The sequence below is a fragment of the Antechinus flavipes genome, chromosome 1, assembly GCF_016432865.1.
Source record: "Antechinus flavipes isolate AdamAnt ecotype Samford, QLD, Australia chromosome 1, AdamAnt_v2, whole genome shotgun sequence".
Lineage (NCBI taxonomy): Eukaryota > Metazoa > Chordata > Mammalia > Dasyuromorphia > Dasyuridae > Antechinus > Antechinus flavipes.
In genome coordinates this window covers 512791643-512818348 of record NC_067398.1, presented here as the reverse complement: position 1 = coordinate 512818348, position 26706 = coordinate 512791643, and the positions used below count along the sequence as shown (strand labels likewise).

General features: G+C 35.3%; 1 protein-coding gene across 4 annotated transcripts in view; it reads right to left on the bottom strand.

Annotated features, from left to right (window-relative positions):
- The window catches only part of LDLRAD4 (low density lipoprotein receptor class A domain containing 4), a 578057-nt gene that overhangs the window by 374366 nt on the left and 176985 nt on the right, over window positions 1–26706 (bottom strand). The gene's annotated exons all lie outside the window — the stretch shown is intronic.

Sequence of the window (26706 nt, the reverse complement as noted above, 5' to 3'; positions counted from 1 at the left end):
AGTTTGCTATAACTGCAACTGATATAAGTATCTAAGAGGAAGTGCAATTCACCAATACTTAAAGGATCCATAATTCTATTAACAAAATTGTATTCAAAAGAATATGGTTTTCGCTACAGCAAACAACTAAAAGCATACAAAAATGTTCCAAATCACTAACGATCAGAAAAGTACATATTAAAATAACTCAAAGTTTTTTTAATTAGATATACTTTTATTTAATTAGATATACTTTTATTTAAGGGAAATCTATGGTAAAAAAAATTTTAATCCTTTCCCAGAACAAATGTTCATCTCCTAATGAATGGTTTGACCTCATACTTATGACATTGAAAAATATGATTAAAAAAAGAAATTGTATTGGAGGAATCATAGGAAGACAGACATTATTAATGTACTGTTGACAGCTATAACAATCCAACTATTATGTAATATAATTTAGAATTATGCAAGACAAGTCAATGAACTTTTCACACTTTTTGACTAATTAGTCTTATCTACTGGGCAAATATTCAAAGGAAGTCAAAGATAGAAAAAAAAGTTCCAGATATGCATTATGTTTATAAGGGTCATAATTGATAAGGGGCTGGCTCCACTGAACAGAGCACTGGAGAGACTGGTGAACTTAGAATCACAAAGATTCATCTTCATGAGTTCAAATCCAGCCTCAGACATTTAACAGCTGTGTGACCGTGGGCAAGTACATTACTTTTACCTCAGTTTCTTCATCTGTAAAATAAGCTGAAGAAGGAAATGGCCATCTACTCCAGTATCTTTGCCAAGAAAATACCAAAATGGGGCCATGGAGAGTTAAATTTGAACAAAAATTCAGAGTCAGGAAGGCTTGGATTCAAGTCCCAACTCTTATCACGCACTGGCTAAGAGATCTCAACCAAGTCATTTTATACTTCAGTGCCTCCAAACAACTGTATAAAACTGTGTAATTTCCACTCTGCAGTGATAGAGCAATTTCTTCCCAGGGTATTTGCTACATCAGTGAGATTCTAATGATGAGGGCATAGCATATGATCATAATGAAATATTACTGCACTATAAGAAATAAGGAATGTGAGTTCAGAGAAATCTATGAAGATTTATATAAACTGATGCAGAAGGAAGAACAAAGAATCCAAACAATGCTACAATAATGGAAATGAAAGCAATAAGATAATGGCATTAAGATTAAATCCAATGACCAATAATAGTCATAAGAGATATATCTCCTTACTTTCACTAGGAAAGGGTAGACTATAGATGTAATATAGGGTCATGTGAGCCTATGTTTAGTTCATTATATTGGAGTTAGTTTTGCTTAGTTTTGATTTGTTACAAGGAACTGCTCTATAGGAAGCTTGAGAAGAATCACAGGAAATGATCATGATATAAAAAATAGCCTCAACAAGTTTTTTTAATTAGATATACTTTTATTTAATTAGATATACTTTTATTTAAGGGAAATCTATGGTAAAAAAAAAAATTTAAACCTTTCCCAGAACAAATGTTCATCTCCTAATGAATGGTGCATGGATTTGAGTTTTCATGTATTTAGTTTTTCCTGGAGGCAAGATATACTTGAACTTAATCACAGCATTTATTTGCAGACATCATGATCGGAAGCTCCAGCTTGACATGTCTGTATAGGCACTATACACAGTTTCCTGGGAACATCATCAAGAACTGGTCTATTGGGAATTAGCCATCAGTTTCCAAGAAGTGATAGAACTATAGCAGACAACAATTCAATTCTAGGTCAGTTATTTTTTTCTAGTCCTACTAAATACCAATTTCTCCATTAATGGCTTTTTGTGAAGGATACAAAAGCTGGCACAATGTTTGCTGGGACCACCTGCCAACCTAAGAAAAGTGGGGAGTATTTTTCCTTTCTTTCAAGTACTCTCAGTTCACTGAAATCCCACAGGGCCACCTTACTTGTTGGGACTTCTTGAGCATCCCCATATAGTTCTCTCCTAGGGCTCTTTTCTACTGGTGTTCTTGTCAGCTCTTAGGATCTCAATTATCATCTCCAGGACTCTAAGTTCACAGAATTTTAGAGGGTTGGAAGTAGCTAGAGAGTCCAATGTCTTTTCATTTCATAGAAGAGAAGACTACGGCTTCACAGAGGCAAGTAAGTAGTAGTAGAGCCAGGTTTTGAATCAAGTTCTATTCATCAAATCTAATAGGGTTTTTTTTGCAGTGTTCCATACAGCCTCTCCTTTAACCAGTTGACTTCTAAATCTATATATTGAAACTTTAAGTGCTACCTCCAAACTTTAGGTTTCTTTATTCTCCTGATAGCTAAAGCTACAATGCTCTTCTTCCTCACTTATCCATCTGTATATGAATGAATGAATATGTATTTCATTAAACACCTGCTACTTGCCAGACACTGTGATAAATAGTGAAAATACACACACACACACACACACACACACACACACATATAAAAATAAAAGAAAAATAGTCATAGGCCTTGAGGAGATTGCATTCTAATAAGACAACCAATACTTACAAAGATATAGGGAGGTGGATTGGGGCCAACTGGGTGGTACAGTGGATAGAGCACTGGTCTGGAGTCAAGAAGACTCATCTTCCTGAGTTCAAATCCATCTTCATCCCTGCCAGCTGTGTGACCTTAGCAAAGTCATTTAACTCTGTCTACCTCAATTCCTCATCTATAAAATAAGCTGGAGAGGGAAATTGTAAATCTCTTAGCATTTCTGCCAAGAAAATTCCAATTAGGGTCACAAAAAGTTAGATAAGACTGAAAACTGACTAACCAACAAAAAGTAGTGTTTTAGTCTTGGAATTCACAGAAATGGAAAATGGACCCTTATTTAACTGACATCATGGTTCTCATTAAAGGACAGCATGCACTAGTGGATTGGTAACTGAATTTAGTGTCAGGAAAACCTGGGTTCAGTTTGTGTCTGAGGCACTTGCTAGCTGTGTCTCTGGGCAAGTAATTTAACTTCTTTGTGTCTCAGTTTCCTCAGCTGTAAAATGAAGGTTTTTGGATTCTATGGTCACATCTAGTTCTAAATCTATTGTTCTATGATCCCAAAGCAAGAAGTGAAAGCAGGGAAGAGGAAAAAATGTCGCAGTATACAGAAGATGACCACAGGAAAGCATCATCCAGCCCACAAGGCTAGTAGCATTCGCTCATTGCAACAGCAAAGAGCCAGAGCTGGAGTTCCTGAGGAGCTGAGTAGTTTTGCTCTACAGCCCATATCTCAGGACCTCTGGCATCCTTCTGTAGCTATCGCAGAGCAGCTTAATTGAAATAAAAAACATGGAATGTTAATTGTCAAGAAGACTCTCAGCTCCCCAAGGACAGGGACAATTTTGGGTTTTTTGTTTTTACTTTCCCAAGTCTGTACGTAGAAGAAGAGTTTGAGTTATTGTTGATTTCTCCTGACATCAGAAACAATCTGCCCTTTCCTCAGACTACCCACCCCGAATCATCCAGGCAGAATGGAGCAGCGCAGAACCATCTGGGTGGCCAGAAGTTAGGCAGGCTCCTGAGGTCCATAAATCACCCACAGTGCAGATAATCATTACTTTACCTCATAAACAGGAGGGTGCTTAGATCAACGGCAACAAAAACTACCGATGATGTTGATGGCATAATTAACACATAATGCTTGAAAAATCATCAGAGTAACCTTGTCTCCACAAAGAACATGACTCTCCCTCCTCCTTACTAGGAAAAAAAAGGTAACCGCAAACTCCAACCAATCATTGCGTTTCCTTGGAAGGCTGTAATAAAGATGAGCAACAGCAGCTCTTGCTGTCTGTCGGATTTTAGACAAAGCGGACTCCTACATAAACATCTGTGTCTGTTAAAATCCTGCTGACAATGCAAATGAGACACCAACCTAACTATCATTCATTCTAACAACATTCTCTGTCCAATGAGAGTCAGTTTATCCCCAAGTTCCTGGGATGGCAAAAAACACTGTCACCTTCTCAGTAATTCCGTTCATTCACCTCTGTGATATTTTTGGCAGGGAAGCAAAGGTGGGGTCTGTTTTTAAAGGATTAGACTGGATTAAAAATGAGGAGCTTCTGGCTCCCAGACTCATGCCTTCAAACTAGTTGAGCTACATAGTCTTTTGTCCTAGTCCAAGCGCAAAAGTTTTCACATCTTGCTGATCAATGTGGGCTCTCACAGAAAACTTTTCATGCTGGTATGGAAAGTGGTAACTGGTTGTCTTTCAAGCCTCAGTTTTTCTTCTTGTAAAATGGGACTATGACTTTCTTACACACTAATTCCATGAGAAGAGAGGGCTAATGATAATAGTAGCAATAACAGTAAAAGGAGCTAACATTTATACAGCAACTACTATATACTAGGTATTGTTTCTTGTTGTTCAGTTGTTTCAGTCTTGGCCAAATTCCCTTAATCCTAGTTAGGGTTTTCTTGGCAAAGAAATTGGCATGGTTTGCTATTTCCTTCCCCAGATCATTTTACAGATGAGGAAACTGAGACAAACAGGATTAAATGACTTGCCTAGGGTCTAGTAAATGTCTAAAGGACGGTTTTGAACTCAGAAAGATGCATTTTTCTGATTTCAGACTCAATACTATATCCCTTGTATTGTATCTTCTCAAGTATTATCCTAAGTGTTTTTAAAATATTGTCTTATTTGACCCTCTCAATAACCCTGCAAGGTAGATGCTATTATCACTCCCATTTTAAAGTTGAAGAAACTAAGGCAAAGAGGTTAAGTGACTTGCCCAAATTCACACAGCTAGTATCTAAGGATTCACTTCCATTTCAATCTCGCTAATTCCAGGTTTACCACTCAATCCACTATGCAGAATAAACATCTTATTATTTCTAGTCCAGCGACTAAATATGTTAAAACCTAGAAATAGTAATCACTGATATACTATATTTACCCAAAGAGCATGGTGATTTGTAGAAATCTCATTAACCCTCTTCAATACTACAAGGTGCAAGAATAGTTATTTTCAGAAGGAAAAGAACAGGAAAATCGGGGCAGAAAAGTAGTCTAACTCTTTATCACACACAAGATATATAAAACTTTACTTTTAGGAAATTCAAAAATATACATGAATAACTGGTTCCCAAATTCTTTCTTCATCTACTCAGATGGAAAGCTGAGGGCAAAATGTGAAACTGATGAAAGTTTGTCTTCCTCCTGCTGCACTTCAGAATGTGAGACATCAGCCAGCAGGAGAGGGAGAATTTAAAGGGAAAGCACTGCATGGCAGTTTTGAAACTTACTGTCTCTGTAACCCTAAGTAAGTCACAGCCTCTTTAGGGCTCAGTGTCCTCATCTATAAAATGAGGAGATTAGACTAGATGGATTCGTAAGTCCCTTCCAACTCAAGGTATCTACAATTCTAAGAAACCAGACCTTCTAATTCATTAGTCTTGTATGCAGACATATATCAAGTGTCCTCCTCCTTCCCCACAAGTTCACCAGAAAATGTTCTATGACTAGCTAAAGCACCAGATGAAAAGGCTAGATAATCATCTCCAGTTCCTTAAGACCCTTAGGAGACCCATCCTAAATGAATGTCCTATAGTCAATAAATCAATAAATGTTATTTAAGCACTTACTATATGTCAGGCATTGTGCCAAGCATACAATACAAAGAAAAGCAAAAAACTACTTTCCAGGACCTTGAAATCTTGCGAATAATTCTGCATGAACTAGCTGTAAGTGGGATAAATAGGGAATAATGAAAACATAGAAAGCAATACAAAGACTGAGTTAATTCAAGGACTATTTCAGATGATCAGGATAAACCACATTAAACTTGGAATCAGATGGCATGAGGCTGGAGTGTTCGATCTACCATTTAAAAGCTGTGTGATCTTGGACTATTTATATTACTTCTGTGAACCTTAGTTCCTCATATATCAAAGAGAGACAGTCAAATTTACAATCTCAACTTAGAAGGGTTGTGAAGTTATGAATAAAATGTTTTTGCAAATTTAAAAAACACTAGAGAAATTAGTATTCCTGAAACAATCTAGGCCTAATTTGGGACTAGTCCAGATCTCCAAAACAAATAACAGAAATTGGTATTTCAAAGTACTTTATGATTGACAAAGAACTTTCTTTATATCAATCCTATCAAAACCCTAAACATATAAAGGTCTAATTAACAAGAAGGAGTAGGCAACTGAATTAAGTGAAAGATGGAATGTACCACATAAATCATTTGATTTCTAATCAAAAGAAGTTGCTAAGGATTTAAATTGGCTTTCAGTTTTGAGTAACTTTCAATATTTACAGTGCTCTAATCTTTATACCTGCTCCTTGACTACTGTCACCACAAAGACATGCCTGAGAACTTCAGATCAAATACAATGCCCAAAAAGAAACATTTACTGATTAAGTATTGCTGTTATACATTTAGCCATTAGAGAATGATATTAAAATCCAAATTTATTTCTGTAGAGAAATAGCTTATATCCCCATTTAGAAGTCTTGTTCTTTGGTGTAGTTAAATATATTATTTTAAAAATTCTGGAGTGTGTGTGTGTGTGTGTTGGGGGGTGATAACTATTCTTTAGTAAGATTAAATATTATTAAAGGTTGTTAAAGGTTATTTTAAAAAGATCCAACTATAGTATGAATAAAGAAAGTAAACATATCTAAACCACAGCATTTCAGAGCTAGAAAGGACTCTGGGTGTCTACCAAGTTCAACCCATACACTCTACAGCTCTTCTAAGACTGCCCATTCTACTTTTGAACAGTTTTACATTGGTAAGAAGCTTTTTTTCTAATATCATACCTAAATCTTACTCCTTGTTCCTAGATTCTGCCACTTAGGACCAAACAGAATACACCCAATTATTTTTCCTTGTGGTAAACTTTAAAGAACTTGAAGACAGACAGCTAGATTATACAGTGGATAGGGTTCTGGGCCTGGAATTAGCAAAACTCATTTTCTGAGTTAAAATCTAGTCTCAGGTACTTATTTATTAGCTCTGTGATCCTGGACAAGATAGTTATCCCAGTTTGACTCAGTTTCTTCATCTGCAAAATGAGCTAAAAAAGGAAATGACAAACATCCTGTATTGTTGTTCAATCACTTCAGTCATATCTTATAAAACTCATGAAGAATAAGATAAGACTGAAATAATTGAACAACAATCCTTGAATGTAGTTATCATGACCCCTTTAAGTCCTTTCTTCAACTAATCATCCTTATTATCACCATCATTGCCACCACCATCCTCATAATAAATATGAGAAGTAGACTCTGTCATCATTCCCAGTTTATATGTGAGGAAATAAACTGAGAGGTAGTAAAAGCCTTTTCTGAGGTCACACAGCTAATAAATGTCAGAAGCTAGATTTGAATTTAGAATTTCCTGACTTGAAATCCAGATCTCTAAGCACTTTTCCTCTTAGCTCCTAAGCATAATATGGCAAGCCTCTCTGCTATGCTGGTTGGCAAAGGGAGTTCTCACATGGAAAGCACATTTACAATGTTAAGAGGATCAACTCAGATAATGTATTAAAGAACTTTGTAAACTATGAAAAGCCATATATTAGTTATTATTATTTTCATAAATAGAAAAAAATTATATATATAGAAAATCATTGATGGCACCCCAAAAAATGACATTTTCAAACAAATCAGAAACACTGTACTATTAAATGTTTTTTCTTTCTATTTCTGCTTTGCCAGAAAGTCCAATGCCACTATGCAGAAAAAGAATTCAGTTACTCATAAAGTAAGAAAAGATTCAAGAGAGAAAGGAAACATGACAGAAAGCTCCTATATAATATGAAAAGCTCAGAAGGCTGAATCAGGTTATTCCTCTCATCAGCCAACAAAGTGATCTGGCTCTCTCTTTGGTTAGGTAGAGATCAAAGGAGAGATGAAAGTCAACTACAAGGCTTGATGAAAAGCTGCTCTGACTCTCCAAAGCACTTTGAGAATGTGGATTGGGAGTCATGGACAAGGTCCCATAGGACCTATATCCAGGTCAAGATAGCACTTCTGCTGCCCATCTGTTATTTCTCATTATAACTACATAACTGGGAAGTATCACAGGGCATCCATCTAGGTTGAAAACACTGCCCTTGTTCTCAAGGACCTTACCAACTAATCAGGAAGATAAGATGTAAACATGACAAATTAAATAATATTAAAAAATAATATCTTGGGCAGAACGGATGCTATAAGAAGTTAAGGGAATGGAGAGAGTCTTTCAATTTACAGAGATTAGAGAAGGCTTCACAATGGAGACTAAATTTCAGTGGAGGACCTGAAGATGACCAGCATTTGGATAGCCAGAAAAAAGTAGAAAACTCATTATTGATAAGATAATAATCATATACATATTGTACATTGCATAGGTTATCATTTGTCAATACCATAACAAGGTCTCACAGAAAGTAGATGATTACATACTGAATGAGCTACATACCTTTTCTTTTTTTCCTAATTCTACTACCATAAGATTTTGTAACTATAAATTTTACTGAAAGACCTAAAGATAATTAGCATTAAAAATTATTAAATAAAATAATATCATGAATGTGTAAATGTTATTTTGTTGACTGTTTCATTAAGTACCTATTAAACTTTCCTCGGTGGTCAGAGCTCTGTACTAGATAAAGAACAACACACACACACAAACAGAGATCCCATGTTGCCTCCTACAACCTCTATCCCAACATCACTCCTCAAATATTTATTTTTTTTTAAGATCCCTCTCCATTATTCACCTGGATAGTTTGAATATAATGCATCCAGAGGACAGCAGCCAAAATAGTGAAGGGTTTCCGGATTATTCAATATGCAGATTAATTGAAGGACCTGCTTATTTTTGGCTTGGAGAAAAAAAAAAGGTAGTAAAAAGAAAACAAAAACTGAGTAAAAGGGAGTGCCAAAAATCCTCCATTCAACCAGTGACACCTGTAGGAAGTCAACTGTCCATACCACAAAAGTCAGGCACAACTGTCTACAGAGTGGCAAGTTACCGAAATTACAAGTATGGTATAGTACTCAAGGGGAAACAACAGCCATGAAAGTTATACTACTGTAAACCAACCTTAAGGTTAACAACAAATGGCATACTTTTCTCTCTGAAGAGAGACTCTTTTATGTCGCTTTTAACAACTTTATTAAGTGAAAAGAAGAAACAAAGGTAAAAACCACTTTGTCATTAATGACCTGTTCTCAGTGCCTGTAGGACACATAACATTGGATTACTTAAGAAGTTTATTGCCACTAGCATAAATGTGTTTTATCTGACAACAGGGAAATGTCCAGAGGCTCTGGGATACAGGTGTTTGACAGGAAATAAACACAGACACACAGATACACAGGCACACACACATGTGCACATGTGCATACACACACACAAACAATGCTATGAATACCATGAAAACAGAATCAATAAAGTGCATTATCACTGTACAGAATAATGGTCCAATAAATATAATTAGTAATTAGCAAATGTGCAGGGAGCAGTTAGTGAGGCAGAGGTCCAGGTCTGGAGACAGGAATTCAGACACTTACTAGCTATGTAACCCTGGTAAAGTCACTTAGCATTGCTTGCCTCAGTTTCCTCATCTATAAAATGATCTGGAAAAGGAAATAGCAATCCACTTCCATATCTTTGCCCAATAAAATGCCATGAGTACTGAAAACAACTGAACAATAATAAATACAATTATCCCACTATAGGTATAGTATATTAAGGGCAAATAATATTTCTAATGTTTGAAATTTTGTGAATTTTTTGCTTTATGAGCTGCCCTCCCTGTTGTACACAGTTAAATTGAGCCTATAAGAACCCAGTTCTTGAAGCGTATTACAGAATGACTAAGTTTGAGAGTTGGAAGGAACCTGAGTAGCCACCTCATCCAACACACATACAAAAAGAATCCCTACTAGAACATACTGGACAAGTGATTGTCCAGCCTAAGCTTGAAACAGCTTATTCCACTGTTTCTCTAAGTAATTCATTCCACTGTTAGACAATTCTAATTGTTAGGACATTTTTCTTTATATCAAGGCTAAAATGGCTGCTTTACAATTTCCAGCCATTGCTCCTAGCTCAGCCCTCTGAAGCCAAACTGAACAAATCAAATCATTCTTCTTCCCTATGACAACCCACATGTCCCCCTTGGGTGTTCTTTTCTCCATGATAAATATGACTATCCCTTCACCGATCTTTAACTTGTGTGAACTCAAGACCCTTTATCATTCTGGCTGCCCCACTCTAGAAGTTCTCCTGTTTATTAAGGTCCTTCTTTAAAATGTCCTGTTGATTTAACCTGGCCAACTTTTTCCAGTCTTTCTGAAAGAAATTACATGACATCACAACAATAATGCTCATATGTGGCTGTGGGAACCAGAAAATTCCCTGATTTTGATATCAGGGTTTCCATTCTCTGATGGCCCATGAATGTGAAATTTGTGTCTCCCTCTGAATCAGTCCATTTGGAATAAATTCAAGAAGAATATTTCCTGTCTTTGTGATTACAAATGAATGGGGACACCCCGGTGATTGGGAAGGAACTGGGCAACTTGCCTGAGATAGAAGCGACAGGTGCAAGTAAACTGACCCTAAACTGGATGATTCTAATACTAGGGTTCTGAGGAATCCCTTGTGTCTCTTCTCAAGGAACAACTCCCTAGGGAAGAGGATCATACCTTCTCCTTTACTCAAACAATGATTTAATATGCTCTCTGACATTTAGAAGAATAGCATCTCAAGTAGAAATATGAGATTTGTATGTTAACAAAGTTAGAATCACAACTATATTTACAGAAGTCAGAGTCAGTGGTAGGCAATGGAATAGATGTGATAAATGGATTAAGGACATTGGGAGATTTTTGAAGGTGGGATTACAAAATTTACTAGTGCAAAGGAAATCAGAGCCAAAAAGGTGAGGTTTAACTGAAGGTATGAGGATTTCAGCGGGAAGAATTGTGCTTAATTTTTATCTATGGGGCAGCTAGGTAGCACAGTGGATAGAATGTCAAATCTGGAGTTAAGAAGTCTCATCTTCCTGAATTCAAATCTGGCCTCAAACACTTACTAACTGTGTGATCCCTGGCAATTTACTTAACCCTGTTTGCCTCAGTTTCCTAATCTGTAAAATGAGCTAGAGAAGAAAAAGACATCTTTGCCAAGAAGACCCCAAATGGGTCATGAAGAATTAGACATTATTGAAAATGACTGAACTGCTTTTATAGGCTTTCCCAAATGGAACAGAATACAACTAGGCATGAAATAGTTTATAAAAGCAATTAGTAGAATACACAAATAGTCTACTCAAGATTATAATGAAAATTATAAGAATTGTTTAAAAGATTTGCCACTCCTTTTTTATATTTAACTTTTAAAATATTTTTATTTCATTAAAAATTAATTACATGTAAAAAATTAACATTCTTTTTTTTAAATTTTGAGTTCCAAATTCTTTTTCTCACTCCCACTCTCTCCCCCACCTTGAGAAGGCAAACAATTTGATTTTGATTATATATGTGAAATCATGCAAAACATATTTCCATATTAGCCATGTTGTAAAAATAAGAAAAATAAAGTTTTAAAAATATGCTTCAAAACGCATTCAGAGTTTATCAGTTCTCTCTGTAGAGATGGATAACACTTTCCATCATGGGTCCTTGGAAATTATTTTGGATCATTGTCTTGATCAGAGTAATGAAGTTTTACAAAGTTGATCATATTTAAAATACTGATATTAGTATGAACTGTTCCCGTTTCTGTTCACTTCACTTTTTATGAGTTCATATGCATATTCCAAGGTTTTTCTGAAGACACCCTGCTCATCATTCCAGAACTTGCTAGCTGTACCCCCAACTGATGGGTATCCCCTCAATCCAATTCTTTGCCACTACAAAAAGAGTCCCTATAAATATTTTTGTACAAATGAGTCCTTTTCCCTTTTCTTCCATTTCTTTAGGAAACAGACATAATAGTGATATGGCTGGATCAAAGGGTATATGCCCTTTGGGCATAGTCCCAAATTGTTTTCCAAAACGATTACAGTTTTATTTTTCTATCTTTAATTCTTGCTAACAAAAGTTCCAAAAATCTGCTATGTAGGGAAATGATTTTCTTCATTTACATCAAACATAAAAGGTAATATAAGTTTCAATTAGAAATGCTTTACAGGAAATGAAGGAGAGGTGTCAAAATTCTAGACCAGCAATTTCATCAGTGTGGAGAATACTTGGCATAGAAACTCCCTTCAGTTTTTAAAATGAGCAATTTGTATTCTTAGAGAGTTTAGTGAGAGGTAAGACACTGAGTGTTTGTGTCAGAGGCAATATTTGAACTCAGATCTGTTTACTGCAAGGCTAGCTCTCTATCCATTGTACAAGCCTACCTCCCACATGAACTGAAAATTAAAATAGAAATATAGAGCACTATAACATCATCAAAGGCAAAATCTTATTGTTAAACTGTATGATTGTTACAATTTTTAAAGGGTTTTCCTCTTAAACCTGAGATGTATTACAAGATCAATTTATGATAAACCCCTATCTCCCAAGAGCTTATAAGCCAAGATAGATAACCATATTTATAAAGATATGTTTCCCCAAATAGATGGCCATAAATTGGGGGATGGCTTAGTGTGTTATGAATGGAGTGGAATATTATTATGCTGTTTCATTTTGAAGAAACAATAAATATGATAAAACGGACACAGAGAGCTATGGAAAAATATAGAGAAAGAGAGACAGAGAAAAAGAAAAAGAAAAACAGAATGAGAATGAGAGAAAGAAAGAGAAGCATGATAAGATTATATAAACTGATTCATACTAAGTAGAACTACTAAAAAATATGATTGCAATATAAGTTAAACAATGTAAATTAAAAGAAGAAGAAGAACAAAATAATGAAAACAATTGTGCAAAATAATGATAATCAAGTTTGTCTGCAAAAGCCCCTCTGGCACTGGGGGGGGGTGGTGGAGGGAGGAGGGAGAGGGGATGCTAAAAGGACTAAGGACTGGAAATAACAGTGAAGAGAAACATCTAATAGACTTTCTCAACATTACTAATGTTTTGGTTTTTTTCTTTTTTTTTATTCTTTGATAATCTTTTAATCATAATCACTTACTCTCTAGAAGAGGAAAAGAGGAGAATACATTGGATAATGTAAGTGATGTAAAAACAAAAGATATAAATAATAATAAAGAATTTTAAAGAATATCCAGTTTCCAAAAAACATAAGATCTTTCATTTTAGTTACATATCCAGTGAAGGGCTGATTCTATAAGAAGTTTAAAGCCTTGTGAATCAACCTTATTTGTCATTGGGGAGGATGGAAAAGAAATGAAAGAATGATTTGGCTGATCATCTCCTCTTACTACAGGCAATCAGGGTCACTCCCAGCACCTTCATTGACTTTGAAATAAATATAATCTACTGTGAATTAGGACCAGTGGGATCAGATATTTCTGTTGAATTTAAAATAACGTGCTTATGCCTAAGCATATAAAACCTATCTGAGGAATGAATTCCTGTGGTTCTGAGGAAGGCAGCAGACCTGTGAATCATATAATATCAAATTAACAAGGTTTTACAGTACCTGTATATTAGACTATGTCAAATCCATTTAGTCTTGGACAATTTCCTATCTCTAGACATTGAGCTGGGTATTTCCAGAAAAGGGAATTTAAAGGCATGGAATATCTTCTAACAGTACCCAGGTGGGACAGTGCCATTTTCATTTGAAGAAAAAGCAGAAAAAATAGGAAGTAAGATACAGGGAGTAGAAAATTCTTTGTGATGAGCAGGGAATTCATATCTCCCCACAGCCTACAACAGAGAAGATCTACAGTTGCTATTTCTGTAGCAGTAACCACAGATTTAGAAACAATCATAGTTCAGTCCCACAATTATCTACCTCCCTTCCTACATTCATCCTCAGGTGACATTAATCAAGATATGTGAGAGAAAGAAAATATTTCAAGCATCTCTCAGAAAGCAACACCCACACAGTGAATATATTGAATTTTCTATCTTGGCCACTTTAAAAAGCCAACTCTAGAGTTAAAAGAGCAAAAGGGTTGGCAACCATACCAACAGATGCATAGAAGATGATCACTTAGACTGTTGTAGGCTAGCTCCTAGACTATAAGCATGAAATAAATCAAAACGGAGACAGGCAACAAGGAAGACTGTTACCCCCACTCACCTTTCTCTTCCCTGACCTTCTTTTGTACTCAATTTCTGTGCTTCAGAATTAGCACTTCATGGGGTACTGTCTTACTCTCCAACGTGTATGAAACACATAATTTAGCACTTTGTTTCATATTATCTTGCTCATAAATTGCTTCAAGTTTACATCACAAAAGGCAGTGTGGGATAATGGAAAGAGCTGGCTTAGAAGTAATGAAGAACAGAGTTCAGGTTCTACCTTTGGCACATACTGGCTTTGTGATGCTAGGCAAGCCACTCAGCCTCTTGATGTCCAAGGCAGCCCTAGAACACTTTTAATAGAGGACAAGAAGAGGACCTGCCTGGGTAGAAGAAACTTTTCACCAGGAGCTACTTAGCCTAAATACAATCAGAGGTCCAGGCCCTAACCTGTGTGTTCAAGAAACATTTGCTGGCTAGCTTTATCCACGTCATTCATTCAAAAAGCCTTGATTGTGTACCTGACAAATATATATATCACTAGTCAAGGTAATGTGAGGGAAGGTTAATCACCTTTTACATGTTAGGTATTGTGCTAAGTACTTTACAAATACTGTGTTATTTGAGCCTCACAACATCCCAAGAAGTAGGTGCTATGATCCAGATTTTAATAGATGAGTGAACTGAGGTAGTCAGAGATTATGTGATTTACCCAGGATCACACAATCAGGTCACAGTGTCTAAAGATCCATTTTAATTCAGGTTGTGCTGATTCCAAGATCAGCTATCCACTGTGCCATATAGATGTTTCCCATTAAGATGCTTCTAAGAAAAAAATAGATAACCCATTTCTTGATTTCAACATTCCTGTTATGTTGAAATAGGAAGGGGTACAAATTCCTAGGATTTTTAAAGCACTTTCACACATAAAAATGAAAATTATGCCCACCATCACAATTTTTTTTTTGCTGAGGTAATTAGGGTTAAGTGACTTGCCCAGGGTCACACAGCTAGTAAGTGTTAAATGTCTGCAGCCAGATTTGAACTCAGGTTCTCCTGACTTCAGGGCTGGTGCTCTATCCACTGGGCCACCTAGCTGCCCCACAAATAACTTTTTTTAAAAATACATCAAGTATCTTTATAGTTGTTCTTTTAAAATTCAATAATAAAGCACTTCATTCACATAAAGTTTTGAATATCTAATAGAGTCCATAGCCAAGACAATGGACAGTACATGAAATTAATGGCTCAAATACTGACAAGAATTACAAAAAGTCAGTGTCAAAATACATTAAGATTCCACCTAAAGGATTGTTCCTCTGTTGTTAATTTGGCAATTAAAATGTTTCACATTTTTTAAATGAGATTGGATATAATTATAAAGACAAAGGTAGCTTTGAAACTACAACCAATATTTATTTTATTTTTATTACAGTATCACCACTGACACTACATATTTTATCATGGAAATGAGAGCTACCATTATCATTGTCAGCTGTCAAAACACTTCCTGAAAGCCAAGGTCATAAGCCAACACTAATCCAAAGATAATGCAATATTTAAAAATGCAAAACTGTCCTCAGAGCAACTCCAAAACTCCTCTTACATGATGCATAACAGGTTTTGTTCTGTTTAGACAAAGCCTTTTTGGTGCTAGAATAATTAAAAGAAAAACACATGAGAAATCTGCATTTTAATTTACACTATCATTTTCTTCTGGTACAATCCTCAAAGAGTTTTATTAAATGAAGTAACTCACACCCTGCCCACCTACCCACCCTCATTCTCCATTCTTATTATTCTCAAACCTTTGAACAGTGTTGCTGGTTGGCATTTTTATGATTAACCTGATAACTCCAATGTAGGGAACTGGTTAGAAATATGATTATTCTCTCCCCCCACCCCAAAAAAAGAGATGAGTCAAGCTCACATATCTCAAGGGAAAAAATAGTATTTTTCTAATTAAGCTCTTCTCTGAAGGCATAAAAGCATCCAAAGTAAACTCATATCCAGTGATCTACCTCCTTCTTATGTAATTTCCATAATGGAAGCCAGAAGGAACCTTTTTGCCCTTAACAAAAATAAATACTAAATCTTTCTCAAGAATAATTTATGATGTTTATTGTCTTCCTATTTTCCTATCCCCCATTCCTATTAGATTATTTTTCACACTGCTAGATATATCAAGTTCTTTTCTGCCTTTATCCCCACGAACTGGTCACTTGCTTTGTTCAAATGATTTTCTAAGGTGTGTTTTTGTTTCCACAAAAGGTCAAGGTAGACACATTTAGAAGTCTACTTAAAACAGTTTTTAAAAAAAGTGAAAATCTATAGATTATCTTGGCAGTTTTCTACAATTGTGTACTTTTCCAGTTCTAAATCATTATTAATATTTTATATATGACCCCTCAATCACCGTCAACCTTTATCATAATATTCTATACTCTGCAAAGATGAACACATTTCAAAGATGGATTAATCCTCAGATGACTTTAAATGTTAAAATCATTAAAAATATCATTAAAATACACCATATCAGACAACAAAAAGTGAGGAAAGCAAAATAAAATATTAACTTTCTAGAAACCACTGAGTCTTATGAAACTAACTCCAGATTTTAAATAATATGACTTAGTTTTCATTTATTTTGCTGAACCATACTTCCAATAGCATATTCAAACTGGACTAGCCAGACACACAAGCACCCTAAACAGAGATATTGGGCTAAAAACAAATAAGCAACAAACAAAAACAAGCAAAGTCAAAACATGGACATTGTTTGACTTCCTTACTTTCATTTTGCCTAAAGTTCACACACTAGCAGATACTCATCCTGGGTAATAATTTTAGCAAGTTTGGTGCCGTCATTAATAAGTCATAGTGCAGCAATTACTGCTAACTATATGAGCCACCCTCCCTTGACCACAATAAAAACAGGCAAGCCTTATTCTGAATTTAACATTGTCTAAGTGAGAGGGGAAAAGGGAGGAGGACCCACATGGGGAATGACATTGCCCACAGTTGACATCATATTAGCAGAGAAGTCTTTAATGGGAAACATGCAACACATCATTTCACATCTGTCCAAACTGTTCTAACAGGTCTTTTTGGAGATCTGTCATCATCTTCTTAACTGCCATGATAACTCCTTGACATAGATATGAGCAGAAAAGACTGAGTCTTTTCTATGCCATACAAAATGTGAGATCACATGTCTTTGTGCTGGGGAAAGTGTTCTGACTGAGAAACCCTGGAGACTGACATTTGGATCCTATTGTACATGTGGCGATTGGAAGAGAAAGAGAGAACCAGAATTATGCTAATTCTTCTGACAAAACATCCCCGAGTACAACCCACACTGGAAGTTTTAAACTTTATGTCAAGGATCAACCTCCTAAAATAAGGAGTGGTTGCATTATTTTAGCTTTACTTCAATAAAATAATCAGTGGAAAGTAAACTTAAAACCAGAAGTTTTAAATTTCTTACTCATGAATATAACAAACATCTAACCAGTCTGAGCAAGCGGTTTACTTAAGACAAACATATCATTACTCTTGACAACCAAAGTGCAAACAGAATCCCAATTAAGGCATGTTCCCAACTGTTTCCAACAGACATAATTTTTTCACATCTGTGTTGTTTGTCCCATTATTGGTGTTTTCCATTCATCACCTCTTACCCCAAATTCCAATGAAGTTGTTGACTCTCTAAAATCAGCATTCCCTTCACTGTAAAGTACCTCTGAACAGTAGCAAGCACATAGTGAACACTCAATAAAGCTTATTGACTAAGTGCCTGGGAAGCATGTGGTCTCCCATCTAACATAAATGAAGTAATGGGTAAGAAGAGAAATGACAGAAATGCCCAAAGGAATCCCTCGGCAAGTCCCTGTGCCAGCTCTGCCCTAGTGGTAGAGAGAGCTCTCATCCATCTCAGCTAGCTACAGTTTCCAGTTAACATCACTTTGTTTCACAGCCCACCCACGATTCTTGCTCATGTTCACTTTGTGCTCTGTCAGGAGCGGAGGGTTTTTTAGTCAAATATGATTTCAAAGGCAGAAGGTGGCCTGAAACAAAATTAATCAATTTCCCACTGTGCCTCAGCCACATGCCTGTTTGACTGAAGAGGAAATCTTTAAACAGCTCAGGGAAATTCCTACAAAATTGGAATATGACGTGAAGCAAGTTGGGGAGAAGCTGTGGAGGGGGTAACTTGTAGTTTCCAGGTACAAAATTTCCAACTGACTCAGCACAAACATAATTCACTAACATGATCTAGACAGTCAAATTACAACTCATAGTACCTTCATCTTTGGTTCTCCAATTCCTGAATTCCTACAAGATTCATTGCTAAAACCTGTTGATGGAAAATCTCATATCTATTTCCTTCCCTTTCATAACTCATGTACCCATCACTCTCATTAAGGCTCTTGTCATCTTTTTCCTGGGCTTCTTTGATACAATTATTTTTGATTTCTAAACATCTAATCTCATCCTTCTCCAATACATCTTCCACTCAGTTGTCAAAAATAATCTTAAGACACAAATTTTGAACACATCATTCCTCTGTTGAAAGATTTTCAATAGTACCTCATTGCTTCTGGGACAAAAGTAAAATATTTAGCTTGACCTTTAAAGTCTTTATAATTTGATTCTAAACTATTTTCTACCATCATTTTATTTTACACTATCAGTGTTGTAATCCAACCAAACTATGAACTGACACCAGAACATATACTACCAACTTAGCCCTCCATGAATTCATCTAGCTTGTCATGCCTAGAATGCCCATCTTCTGCATTTACACCTGTTGGAATCCTTCTCTTTCCTGGAAAAAAAAAATTAGGAAATCTAATTCAGAACCAGGAAGACCTACATTCAAATCAGACTACAGATACTGCCTACCAATGTGGATATTACTAAGTCACTTATCTTTTCAGAATCTTTAGGTTTCCTTGTCTACCAAATAGAAAAAAATATATCCAGAGTCCCTTTCCCACAGAGAAATTATGAGGCTAATATGAGATAATGAATGAAGAATGCTTTGCAACTTTAAAACAAAATATAGTTATAATAATTCTGATTATTCATATGTAATATAATAACACTGATTCTTCACAAATACATCATTAATTTAATTCTGACCAGGTATCTAAATGGCAACTCCCAAAAACAGGAAATTGTGAACAAAATTCAGAATCATATTTCTTTATAAAGAACATCCAGTTGGGGCAGATCTTCCTTCTATGGGGAATGTATGGAAAATTAAGAGTTATATAGAATGAGAAGATTTAGAGGGGTTGTAATTTTGCATTTGTGAAGGAGGAACCCAATCCAGGGAAATAATAGACACCACAGAATATCATGATAATGATAACAATGCTTTGCCAATGTTATTTCATTTGATCCTCACAATAAATAAATACAATTATTATCTTCATTTACAGATGAGGAAACTGAGGCAAATAGAGGATATATGATTCACTTAAGATAGCTAATATCTAAGGCTGGGTTTGAACTCAGGTTTTTTTTATCACAATAGAGAGAACTCTATTGCATTATCTAAATCATGGAGAAATGATTCCTCATACTAAGCACAACCTGTCCTCAAATCCAATTCTAGAGCATTATCATCAAGCTCAAGAGGCTGAGTAATTGAATGCTGTGCCAAAAGAGAATAAACTATCTGAAATGCTTGTGATCATGGGCCTGACAGACTGCATCTCTAATCTTGGGGAGATTCTCATTCAAAGAATCTTATAACTAGAAGACAGAGCACTAAGTGATTTATTTTCCTCCACAGCAATTCATTAAACAGACAAAAATATGCTATACAATAAAATACCCTAAAGAATAAAAAACCTTAAATCTAATGTCAGCCTTTTTGATTCCATTAATGATGTAGTTGAGTGATAGCAAAAAGGACAGAAAATGATGAAAATCACAGTTTTTATCCCAGCTGTGAACATTAATTTAAATGTAGGTACTTTCAAGGGGGGATGCAATACTAGAAGAACTTCATCATGTAAGAAGTGGCCCCCAAGCTGAACTTGCAACAACTCCACTGGTTTTAGCATATGTTTGAAAAAAGTTTTAATGGACTACAGTTTCCATATATATCAATGGTATGCTGTGGTGGCCAAAACAACAACAATCAAGAGTTTAGATAGCATTAGAAAAGTACTGTTGGAAGAAAAGAGGGAAGTGATACTCCTACTATACTATCCTCTAGTTAGATGACATCTGGAAAATTGTGTTCAGTTCTAGAAATCTCACTTTAGGAAGGGAAATTAATAAAGCTGGTTCTAAATAAATAACTAATGAGTTAAATTAAAAATAAAAGATCAAAAATTATTATATATAATTAAAACAGTTGTAACCATGGAAAAATAGTAAAGCAAAGACTACAGACATTTCTTAGGAATTTTTGCTGTTCAGTCTAACTTGTGACTCTATTTGGGGGAATGCAAAGATACTAGAGATATTGGAATGGTTTGCCATTTCCTTCTCCAGCTCATTTTATAGATTGAGAAAATAGAGGCAAACAAGTATAAGTAGCCCAAAGTCACACAGAAAGTTTGTGAGGCTGAATTTGAACTCAATTTTTCCTGATTCCAAGGCTGGTATTCTATGCACTGTACCATCTCAATGAACCCCAGAAAGCTTAACTTCTGAAAAGCTACTATAAGGAGCCCCTAAAAGCCTAGAAACTGCCTCCACCACTAAATAGTTAACCTCTGCCAAATGGAAAAATATGGAAGCTAAAGATAACATTGTGGATCCCAAGGCAATCTGTAAAACATTGTGGAGACATACAAGTAGTATCCTCTTGTAAAACATTAAATTTGTCACCCAAATCATCAGCAAAAACTTATAACATATCATTTCCACAAGCAGAATGATATGAAATATAGGGAATGAATTCCTTTCTGATGGACATCACCAATTTTTGTTGTGAAGTTAAGAATTTGTTGTTCATTCAATAAGGAATTCACCACACTGGACTGATATTTAGCACACAAGTTTATATATAATATTAATATTAGATATAATTTTTATATATATAATATTAATAGTATTATTGTTATTGTCATTATTATGAGACTATCTACAGGGATATTATGAGTCACTTCACCAAAATCCTGCTTAAGTCAATAAATACCATATTTATAGTGTTCTATTCATCTACCCATAACTTTATGCTAAAAATGAAATGAAGTTAATTTGACTTGTATTGTTCTCTGAGCCTACCTCAACTCCTGCTTTTATTTCTAATAGCTGTTCAATGATTTTGCCAGCAGTACTTATCTGTAGTTTGCCAATCTTATTTGTCCATAAGCTGTAGAATTAAACATTTTGAAACCTAGGACATGGCCCTTCTCTATGAAAATGAACTTAACAATATTTTCCAAAGAAAAGATTCACTGGCAATGGAGATAAAATATCAGACAAGTGATTTCAGGAGTATATTTGTTAAGTCCCTATAATTTGTTGAGGAAGTATGAAGCACTAAGAATACAAAGGCAAAAATGAAACAGTTCCCACACTTAAGAATCTTACATTTTGATGAGGTAGGATATATACTAGGCACAAAATATAGGGCAAGATAATTTGAAGAGAATGAAAATTACCCACAATCAAGGGGATCAGCAAGAGTTTTCAGAGGAATTAGCACCTCTTGAAAGAAGAGAAAGAATGAAGAAGTTGTGAGGAAGAAAGAATGAATTCCAGAAATAGAAGACAATTTTGCAAAAGAATAGAAATGGGAGGCAGCTAGATGTGCAGTGAATAGAGCACTATCCCTGAAGTCAGAAGGATCTGAGTTCAGAGTTGACCTTAGACATTTAATAATTCCTAGTCGTATGATCCTGGGTAAGTCACTTAACCCTAGTTGCCTCAGTCAAAATAAAAAGGATAGCAACAGGAAATAGAGTGCTGAATCTGGGAAATATTTAATTAACCAATTTTGCTGAACCATAAAGCAAATGAAAGCAGTAAAATGAAGTAAATCTGGCATGTCATCTGGAGCTAGACTGTGTAGAACTTTAAGTGCTAATGGGTTGTTGATTTCTTTTACTGTAGAACTTTAAGCAAAGGCTGGGTGACTACATGCTGTGTACATTGTAGAAAGGACCATTTTAAGGTGGTGGTAGTGGTGTTCAGTTGTGTCCAAATCTTTGGGTTTTCTTGGCAAAGATATAAGAATGATTTGCCAATTCCTTCTCCAGCTCGTTTACAATTAAGGAAACCAGGTTAAAAGACTTGTGCAGGAGTGCAAAGCTACTAAGTGTCTGAGGCCAGATTTGAACTTTGAAGATGTCTTCTTGATTCTAAGCCTTTTGCTCTATTCACTGTCCTACTAAGCTGTGTCCTGTTCAGGTTTAGTTTGGACTAGATAAGTTCTGACTCATTTTTCAACTGTGAGATTCTATCATTTGGTCAAGCTAAGTCTAAAGACAGTAGGGAGACAATAAGGAAAAAAAATGCAGATTTTTAGGCAGGAGATTGACATGATTCCTGAAGAAGCTTATTTTTACAGCAATGAGGAGGATGAATTGAAAATGGAAAAAAGACTTAAAGGAGAGAGACTAACTAGGATGTTACTAAAATAGTACAGATAAAAAAAGATGAGGTCCTTTGCTACGGTAATGTCTGTTAAGTGAAGAGTTGGAGGCAAAAGCAAGAGATTTTAAGGAGGATAAGAGGTGGATATGAAAATGGGATATATGTAAGAGATATTGTGGAGGTTGATTCATTAAGGCTTGGCAATTAACTAGATATGTTCTGTGGAATAGGGAAAAGTCAGGACCTGTCATCCTCAGTGACACGGGAGGATGTTGGTATCTTCAACAGAAATAAGGAAGTTTGAAGAAAATGAGTCAAAGCAAGTATATGTTTTGTCCTCTTAAGATCCATTCTGTAAAAGCCCTGAAATTATTTATTGCCCTCAGATGAAATCTTGAGCTGCTTTAAAAGTAGAAAAGCTATCCCTTCCATACTGCAAGGACTGGGTGGGAGTAGTACCCCTGTGATCTGGAAAATATGCACAAAATTTTTGGCTGTCCCTAAGTCTGAATTTTTTTCCTTTTCTTTTTATGCATTATGGTAAAATTTGAGTTAAGTATTTGGTCAGAGGCTTTGTGTCATCTGCTGGCCTTCATGTGTTTCTGCGGCTTCCACAAAACTCCCCCAAACTTCCCATTTGGTTTCGTATTTCGACCCATAAAACACTGAAACCATGATGAGAAAAGTCATAACTTGGAAGGATAACAACATATTTGCATTAGTTCATATCAGTACCCTGAGAAAGAGGCAAGAAACAGAGAAAGAGACTCGTGCTTTATCAAGCCAAAATCTAAGTGGGTTCACACTAGACAATTAGATAATATTTAGAGTAATAAGGGTCCTTCGAGATCTAGTCTAATCTCTCATTTTACAGATGAGTCCCCTAAAGTTTAAGCACTGTCAGAGATTGTCAAGTTTCCTTCCCACTGTCACTTGAGACACTAGGCATTGGCCTGGTTAAATGAAGCAAAAAAATAACTTGACATTGCAGGCCAAAGTGGAATGGTGCACAGATTATTAGTAAGGTCCTCTGTCTACTACATGTCAGGCTGCTTTTCACTAGGGTGATAAGTCTGACAACTTTAATCTGCCTATCTATCATGTATATTATCAATGTGTCAAACTAGGATGTAAGTGTGGCTGAAACAAGCTCTTCGTTCCATTCATTTCCCTTTCAGACTTCTGATTAAATCAAATTGGAACCCTATGTGTGTTGACAGCAGGTTCTGAAGCAGAAACTCCTTGAAGACTGATACTGGTGACACGAGATACAGCCTTGAGGCACCAGTTCTTCCCTAAACTGCAAAAAATTCAATACAATTGTAAAGAACATTTGTCTACAACTAACAGATTCCTGCCAATGCTGACCCAAGTCTATATTTTAGGAAGAAGACTAAAGCCTGCCTCAGAAGACTACTATTTTTAAGAAGTCTATTTGAACTCTACTCATATTGTCTAAGTTCAAAATAACAGTTGAAAAATCAATCATGGGACTAGAAGAGCTCCCTAATAATTGGGAGTGCAAGCCATTTCTTTGTGCTTAGTAGCAAAGATGACTACAAAGTCTTTCCAGTCTAATAGTTGTTTATATTTTAATTGTATTGTTAAAGAAAGTAAAGTCTATCTTTACTAATTTCTTGCACTGATTCCATCACATAATTAAACTACCTAATTTCAAAATTTCACAATTTCTCTAACTTTTCATTATTGACAGTGCTGAGTATGTTTAATGCAGAGGGAAGACTATACCACATTTCTATTCTATTTCACACTGCTTTGTACTTAACAGAGAATGAAGTTTATACCTTTCCAAAAAGGAATGTTCTTTTTGTGGTTCTCTGTATTAAAGAAAAAAAAGTGATATTGGATCAATAACACCACAAATGTGTGATGCAATTTAGCCCCCAAAAATATCTCAAATATTAAAAAATATTCTTCATTGTGTTTTATAAAATCAGATAAGACAACTGAGTGGTTTTTTTAATCCTTTATTTTAAACTAAATATTCAACTCAGTAATAAGGCATTAAAAAAAAAGATTTATTCCTATGGTATTGTTCCTATCCCTGTAAGCCATGGTTTTATTTAGTTGTATGTGCTAATTTTTCATCTTAAGATGTGAAGAGAACATTTAATTAACACTCAAAATGACTTATGTAAAAAAAATATTAAGAGTTAGAGAGCTCTTGTGGCTTTAACTAACAAAAGGCCAATATTTCTTGAAAAGCCAATATTTCCCAATTACCAGTGAGAGCTAATCTCCATTGACAGAAGAAATAGCTTTCTAGAATATAATGGAAAACCCAGTTAAAACATTTGCATTTCCCACATCCCCATTCAAATTAGGTTCCCAATTTACTTGAACTATGTGACTTGGGAACAACACATTAAGCAGAAACAAAACTTTAACTATTTCTCCAGTTCTAAAAAACAAAATCTTCTGAACCAATAAGATAATCATCCTCTAGACTCACCTTTGTGCATTTCAGGAGGAAAAAAAAAGCAAAAGCAAAGCACTAATTTGAAATATCATAATTTTAACCTTGTATTACTTTCCCTTATTCCCCAACAACTTGACCCAGCAAAATAAAAACCACACAAGCCAGAATTCCACAGGCAGGCTCGCATGTTGAATCACTGCATGATTCAATTTTGACCTGCAGTAAGAGCACTAATTTTAAATGCTGGTAATTAAGCTCTCATACAAGGGAGGCAATCACCATGAGACTCTGGGAACTAATCAATATTCTTCACAGAAATACAAAGATGGAGAATTTGGAATAGTCTAATTCCATTTTCACCAGAACCTTATCTGTACTAAGTCAACACATGTGTGATAGTAACCTTTATATTCTCAGAAGCAATCAAAACAAATATAACAATGACCCCCAAAAAGAGAACAGTAATGGGACAGAGTTGAAATTCCTCTGTCAGATTCATCAGCAACTGCTCTGTGGCAGGACTCTATCTCAAATGTTCCTACTAGAACGACTGAAATGAGAGAAAGGGAGTAAAGAGTTCTGTTGTTATCCTTCCAGATCAAATTGGATGCCCCTTTTAAATAAAGCAAAACTACAGAAACTCATTAACTCATCATCAAAAACTTTTAGGAAAAGGCCCAGATGGATGATTCTGTAGACAACAATGCAGAAAGTTGAACAAGCCATCTTAATTCTCAAAGCCCAAGTTTCCTCATATTCAAAAGAAGGAAGCTAGACTAGTTATCTCTCTAGTTCTAAAGATTTATGATTTTTTGATTATAAGTGAGACTCTAGAAAGACAGAATGGAAGAAGATATTAAACATTAACAACATTCAGAGAAGTTAAAAGGAAGTGATCTAATGTCATCAGTTTGAGTTATCTGCTTCCAGTTTATTTTTTGATACTAACACCATCATAGTGAAAGACAAAGAAATGGAAGTTTAGAAGATCCTGGATGATTAGATAATAAAAAATCTACATTTATAAAAAGCACTAAATTTGATCATCACAATAATTCTAGGAAATATTCATTTTATCCTTCACTTCAAAGATGAGGAAATTGAACACAGAAAGGCTTAAATATGTGTATAACACAAATAGTAAATATCCAAATAAGATTTGAACCCAGATATTTCTCACTCTAAATTCAGAGTTCTAGCCTTTATACCATGTTCTTTTTCTGTATAAAAGTTATTGCATCAGAGTTGTGGTCTTTTTTACCTTTATCAAGCCCTTCCTTTGATTTCAACTACCTTGTGTAGCAAGTAGCCTATAAGGTCATTTTATTCTATTCATAGTGCTATAACTCAAAAAATAACTTCTTTCATTAGAATCTCCTATAATTAGTTAACTATCTCAATCCCTATAGACTCAAAGGATAATGATATACCATAATAATTTACTCTGATGAACATAACCCAATAGAATAGCAACATAGCAAAAGAACAATTTGGCTCCCACTATATGTTCATGTCAGAACTTCTCTACTTCTACTTATGTCTTCCATTTGTCTCCAGAGAAGCCTTCTCTGCTTCCAT